Genomic DNA, 7,468 nt, shown 5'->3' with positions numbered 1-7,468 from the left:
ATAGTACCTATTGCCAGTGATTAGAGGTTTTTATTCCCTCTCTCTTGTGCATAGGTTTAGAGCAGCAAGCATGGCTTGTGCCCTATAGGAGTTTAGGGAGAGACCACAAGCATAGGGGAATGCTCAGATAGAGGGGCTCTGTACCAGGAACAAGAACTAAAGCAGGGAGCATCAGACCTAGTCCCAGATCAGGGTGATTAACCCAGCCATCACACTGCCCTACTGGTCATAATGATGGGCCTAGGGTCAGAACCAACTGGAGTAACCCAGCAAGGCAGAGTCACCAGATAAAATCCACCCTACAGGTTGGGGTGGGGGCAGACTAGGCTCATTCTCTGAGAAGCGTTTGGCTGGGGTGAAGCCAGCCTAGCATGCATCCAACAGCTGCTGCTGCCGCCGCCAATTCAGGTCCTGCAGGGCAGCAAGCAGCCCCTCATGAGCATGGCCAACAGCTCAAGGTAGCCAGGATTCCCTAGCAGGATTCTCCCTGAGCCATGGGGCTCAGCCCTGTTCCTTCTAGGAATTCCTAACCACCACCACCCTGGCACCCCAAGCCCCATAGGGCCCATGGGGGAGGGAAGGCAGCCCTTACCTTGGCCCAGAACCTGGCCCCGAGCAGCTCCACATGCAGCACTACAATAGTGAATTGCTCCAAGGTAAAGCCTCACACAGTGCCATCCCAGCCCACCTGCATCAGCAGGAGACAGATCCCAGGGAGACTGTGCCACTGCAGCCCATCTGGGAGGGCAGTGAAAGAAGAGAAGGTCGGCTGCTAGAAATCAGCAACTTTTCTGCTGTCAGCATATAGTGGGTAATCAACAGGCCAAATCTGGACTGCCAGAGACTTTTAACCAGACCACGAAACTCTAGGGGGCCGTGGGCAGTTAATGCAGTGGGGGGGGAGGCGAAGGGGGGCTACTGTGAGTAGAGAAGTGGCTGGCTGGGTGCTTGGGCAAGCTAGGGCTCTGCAGTAAGGTGGAGGAGCCTGGCACCAACCACTCACCCTGCTGCTGCCACTTCCACCATCCTCCAGACTGCAAGTGAGGAGGACCAGGAGTGAAGCTGCCCAACTGCCTGCTCCACAGGGGGCACAGTGCACTCAAGTGGCCAGAAGGTGCAACTGCAGCTCACTCCCGCCCGCAGTTTAACCAAATTGTGGCAACCGTGCTTTGTGTGCCCCTGGCCAAAGACTGTCACAGCAGGGGCGCCACTTAGGGAAGGCAGAGGAGCACCTTCTACCACCCCCCAATCCCCCAGTTATGTCTCAGCTTCAGGTAGCCAGGGCTCCCACTGTGAGCCCCGGCAGGCACACAGGGCTGTCAGCAGGAGCCCCATCCGCCTGGGGCTGATACATAACTCAGGAGAGGTGGGGCAGGTGCCCCCTCCCACCTTCCCTAAATGGAGCCCTGCAAGGCTCGAGTCCAGACCTTGACTATACCTTGACTAAAAAATGTTGGCCTTGACAAAAAAAATAATAGACTACCCCTGGCATATAGCTATGAACCCCACTGGCAGAAGGTGTCTCATCCTTCTCTAGTGGCTAATTCACATAGAAAATACTGGCTTACTACTATTACCAGTTACTCCTTCAGCAAAAGTGGCAGATCAGTGCTGTGGATCTAAAGATGATGGATGTCTATATGGTTTCACGTGATGGAATTTGTTTTTTCAATTGGCTTTTTAAAAGCTTAGATGTCAAAAAAAAGTGAAGAGTGCTTAAGTTACGAAGTCAAACACTCAAAAGTTATGACATGCCAGAATCAAAGCTGCCTGTAAAACTTTAGCGCCCACCCCCCGCCTTGTGTGTACGCATTATGATAGTGTTTTTAACAATGAAATCATACATTTTTCCACATGATTCCCTGCCTCATTTAATGCACAAGATGGAGGAGACTCAGGAAATCAATCTGGGTTGTGTGAAGGCAGCTACTGTCTGTAGATTCCCTTCCTCATCTGTTGCAGAAGACGGAAGGTGCTGTAGTGAATGAGGCAGGGAACTGCAACAAGAGAAAGGTTGTATGCTATATAAAAAGTAAGAGCTAGTAGTCACAGGACTTACTATTTTCAAGTTGCAGTGGGGGAGGTTTAGGTTGGATATTAGGAAAAACTTTTTCACTAAGAGGCTGGTGAAACACTGGAATACATTACCTAGGGAGGTGGCAGAATCTCCTTCCTTAGAAGTTTTTAAGGTCAGGCTTGACAAAGCCCTGGCTGGGATGATTTAATTGGGGATTGGTCCTGCTTTGAGCAGTGGGTTGGACTAGATGACCTTCTGAGGTCCCTTCCAACCCTGATATTCTATGATTCTAGGATTCTTTTTTGTCCTATTGATGGGGCAAAGTGAAGGCAAAAAAGAATAGTAAATCCTCCAAGAGGTGTAGAGATACCATACATCTTGTACATTAGATGCAGGCTTTGATTTGCCACAACACACTTCCTGCTGGCACAGAAAGAAGGACAAGGCAGTCACAGGCTGCAGCTATACTGAGTTACAGGAAGTCTTGTTACATCATTTCTGTACTCTCTTGACTCAGGCACAGAAGCCCTAGATGTATACTATGCATTGCATACACTTTATAGCAGGAAAAGAGGAACACTTTGCAAAAATAATGAAAAATGTTTGAGGATCATCGTGTCCCCCACCAAAAAAAAAAAAACAACAACAACTTACTTTTGAGAGAGAGACAGGACAAGAATACAGAATGAAGGGGAAAACATAGATGAGTTTGGGGTCACATAATTAAAACTAAAAAGTCAGTCCTTTGAATACGGAATATTAAAAGATTCAGAGACTTGATTATCCTGGGGTGTAAATAATAAGAGTCCAGGAATAGTTAATAAGGGAGATGCATGAGACATTAGAAAGGTCTATATATATATATATATATATATATATATATAAATATATGCCAAGCAGCAGGATAAACAGAAACAAAAAGCCCAGAGAAGGGCACAGAGCATATGACAGAGTACTATAGAAAAGCCAGCAAGGAAAAAGTTAATAGAAATTGAATTGGCCATGGACAGGAACATGAAAAGCAGGAAACAATACCAGCAATGTGGCAACCATTTTGAGTATAGGAAATGTCCAGCATTCAGGCAAATATGTAGAAACTGTAATAAACCCAACCATTATACAAAAACATGCTGAGAAAGCAGGAAAGTGCAATCCAAAAATGGATTCCTCAAATGAAAAGGAAGAGCTGTTCTTAGGCGCAATAAGGAGGAAAAAGAAAACTCAAAAATTATCCAGTTAAAATGTGTATTAGAACAGGGGTCACTCACCACTTCCTAGCAGCTCTGGGGATTAGGTCCTTCCAGGTCTGAAGCCCCTTTCTGTTGCTTGTTTGCATGCCCGGCAGTTTCCCTCTCTCTCTGTGACTTGGCTCTCCAGCCAGGTCACTAATATGTTTTCCCCCCTTCTAGGGTATCAAAGTCCTACAGGACAAACTATCCCAGGTAGTCTTCAAATCCACTTCCTTGACAGTGGCACTTCCCCAGTGGGTGGTACAGGAATCCAGGCCCATCCTCTACTCCAGATTCTAGCTCAGAAACACTGTAATCACCAGCCAAGGTCTGCAACATCCCACCTATTCCTTCTCAACTAGGCATCAGCATCAATTCAGGGTTATTTAGCCACATAATTCCCCTCATATGTTGCCTATCTGGTTAATTGGCCTCTTCTCAACCTCATTAACCCTTTCCATGCTAGTATAGGGTGAACACCCCATCACATGAAGAAATGGCATTTGTGTGACACACAAGATAGATACTAGGGCAGAAGTAAATGTAATAACAGAAACTGAAATAGAGTGAAAAGAAAAGGAGTACTTGTGGCACCTTAGAGACTAACCAATTTATTTGAGCATAAGCTTTCGTGAGCTACAGCTCACTTCATCGGATGCATCCGAAAGCTTATGCTCAAATAAACTGGTTAGTCTCTAAGGTGCCACAAGTACTCCTTTTCTTTTTGCGAATACAGACTAACACGGCTGTTACTCTGAAACCTTAATAGAGTGATGTAAGAAGCAGCTGAAAGTGGATGGGTTCAAAGAATCTATGAAAGACTATCATGGAGGAATAATTCCAGTGTTAGGAAAGTGCATGCTAGCACTTAAATACAAAGGGAAAATAATAAAAACAAGAGCTTGCAGTGGTACACAGAGACAAGCAACCATCTACACCCATATGAGGTGCTTGGTCTTGTTAATAGAATGTGTGCTATAGAGCAGTGGTTCTCAACCTTTCCAGACTACTGTATCACTTTCAGGAGTCTGATTTGTCTTGCGTACCCTCAAGTTTCACCTCACTTAAAAAGTACTTGCTTACACAATCAGACATAAAAATACAAAAGTGTCTCAGCACAATATTACCTTAAAATTGCTTTTGTTCTTATTTTGTTTGTATGAAGTTTTAGTTGGTACTGACTCTGCTAGTGTTTTTATGTAGCCTATTGAAAAACTAGGCAAAGATCTAGATGAGTTGATGGACCCCCTGGAAGACCTCTGTGTACCAGGAGAGGTACACATACCCCTCATTGAAAACCACTGCTATAGAGAAACAGACAACACAGAACCAGATATGTAAGTATTAATAGTATCATATGAAAATGTATTTGCAAAACACAGGTGCTTCCCAGTAACATACAAGATATGGTCAAGAGAAGCTGCAGAACTTATGCTATATGCTACACAAAAAGTTCTACAAGCCTTAAGAAAGAGGCTATCTGAGGCTCCAAAACATAACAGGAAATGGTATCATTTAGAGAAGAGCTAAGAGTTTGGATTCACTCCTTAATAACTGTGGAAAGGAAAAAAGGAGGGGAACTATAGCTTTCTTCCTATACTGGCCTTCCTTCAGGCCCATTCCCACAGCCCCTCCCTAGAACTATTATAGATCTACCTCTCTCTAGACATTTAACAACAAGATAGAAACAACAGTATTCTTCTTCTCTAACTCCTTCTTATCTGGGTTTCCTCCCCTTATGCTCAGCTACCATCTGGGGCTGGCCCAGCCTCCAGGTGCAACCAGGTACCTTAATCAAATTCTCTAACTCCAGTTAACCCTTTTAGTACCAGTGTGGGGTATGTACCTCACAGTAACATATTTTAAATATTTTGTCCCCTTGGGTTTACTTTCAATAGCTAGTACATAAAATTACAACTGCCTTGTCTAGACAAGGATTTTTAGCATGTTAATCCTATTACTAACATATAAAAATACATTTTTCCTAGTATAGACAAGTCCCATCTCTGACTCTCTCTTCTTTCTTTTTTTTCTTTTTATTTTCTCTGCCTCCTGCCCCCTCTGTCTGATCAAGAGTGCATATGCCAATGATCCTGCCTTTTTAAATCCATTTAGATCTTGTTATTGTGTACAGTGGTCTGAATGATTTAATTGGGGATTGGTCCTGCTTTGAGCAGGGGGTTGGACTAGATGACCTCCTGAGGTCCCTTCCAACCCTGATATTCTATGATTCTATGAATTTAACTTAAGGTATGACTTTAAACCGTTTAGTTAAACCAGGGCACTCTTAATTTGGTTTAGCTAAATTGATTACACACAGGCTAAAGGTAAACTGAAGGACTTCTTACACCAAAATAAAAGTATTCACACAAGGTTTGTACCAGTTTAACTAAACTGGTTTAATTATATTGGTGTAAGTTTGAATATATACAATGCCCCAGAACCTGACTGTGTTGACTTGGTGCAACCCTCATATATGGACACTTATTTCAATTCAAGAATACATTATAGTGATTTAGCTTAAGTGATTATTTATCAACTGACATTTGTTGTGCAGAAGGTCAAGGTGGGCAAGGTAATATATTTTATTGGACCAACTTCTGTTAGTTAGAGATATGCTTTTGAACTTACACGGAGCTCTTCTTCAGGTCAGCTCAGTGTAAACTTGAAAGCTTGTCTCTCTCACTAACATAAACTGGTCCAATAAAAGATATTACCTCACCCACCTTGTCTCCCTAATATCCTGGGACTGGACTGACACGGCTACAACAGCACTGCATACATCACATAGCAGGTGTCAGATCAGGTAGTTTGTGCCATTCTGTGGTCAATATTGTTCCTATTCTCAGGTGGCAAGTGGAGCCAGAACAGGATTTGATCACTAAAGAGAGAAGATAAAGTTGGAGAAAGAGACTGAAGAGAAAAGATATGAAAGAAAGAGGTGGAAATGCAAGAGACTCATGAAAGAAGAAAAAGTTTTGCAGTGCTAGGTATATTTGTATGAGTCCTTTGCAAGATGCACTTCTCCATAGACTTCAAGAAATGTGCACTTGAGGTGAACAGACAGCAAGTGTGAAAAGTTATACCTTTGAAGGGAGGCTGTGCTACTTACATTTGAAACGTTTCCAGGTATGGGTAATAAGAAGCAAAGCTTCCTGAGAAAGCCATCTTGTCATTCGGCCACCATGGCCAATTTTTCTGCATGTTTATGGTTTACAGAGATTTGAGGGAGGTCTGAAATCCTTTTAGTCAGAAGCTCTAAAGCTGAGTCACATGAGTAAATGATATCAAGTAGCTTCTGGTAAGGGACCAGGGCCAAAACAAAGGGGTTTACTGGTCAGCAGGCCAAGAAAGCTTCCAAGACTGCATCATACTTTGTAAATTACATACTGTTGGCAGAGAAACCGTTTTAAACCTGTGGGAGATCTGACTTCCAGGGTAAAGTTACAAACTTCTAGTACTACTCTGATGCAGTCATGCAGCTTCCCAGTAAAAGTGAAGTCATATTACCACAAACTTTGTTCTTCCTCACCTCATCCCTTCCCTAGTTTGTTACCCTAACTCATTGCTTCAGATTTATAATTAGATTGTCAGCACTTGAGAGCACAGACTGTGTCTTCTATTTAATCTGTGAAAGCCGTATACAGTTTTGGGTACTGTAAGCCCTGTCAAAAGTAAACAAATATAAAATAAGAATGGATTCCAACCAAGAATGATGACCTAGGCCTATTTGCACAAAATATCACTAAAGTTCCAAAAAGAAAAGGAGTACTTGTGGCACCTTAGAGACTAACCAATTTATTAGAGCATGAGCTTTCGTGAGCTACAGCTCGCTTCCAAGTTCCAAAAATTCAACACCTTCCCAGTGACAGGTCTTCTTGACCTTTCAGCCAAGCATCCAATTAGTATCCGTTTACTAATTTGATATCACACATACCTAGGCACTGTTAGAGGGGCCAGAGATGCGTTTGGGAGAGGGGATGAGAACCGGAGAAGGCCATCTACTAGATCGCTGCCGCCATGTAGCGCATGAACTAACCCCGCTGGGTGCGCTAGGCTGTGTTTACTGAGGGTTTGACGTCCCCGGAAAATGTGTCCCCAGCCCGTCCCCGCCCTTCAGCCCACAGCCTGGCCCGTTTGCCTACGTTTAATCACCCCCCACCCTCCTCTCTTGCCATAGCAACCGCGAAGGCGCCTGCAGATCCGCCCTTGCTGCGGCAGC

Source organism: Lepidochelys olivacea, assembly GCF_965140295.1.
Source record: "Lepidochelys olivacea isolate rLepOli2 genome assembly, chromosome: 5".
Classification (NCBI taxonomy): domain Eukaryota; kingdom Metazoa; phylum Chordata; order Testudines; family Cheloniidae; genus Lepidochelys; species Lepidochelys olivacea.
This window is presented reverse-complemented; position numbering follows the sequence as displayed.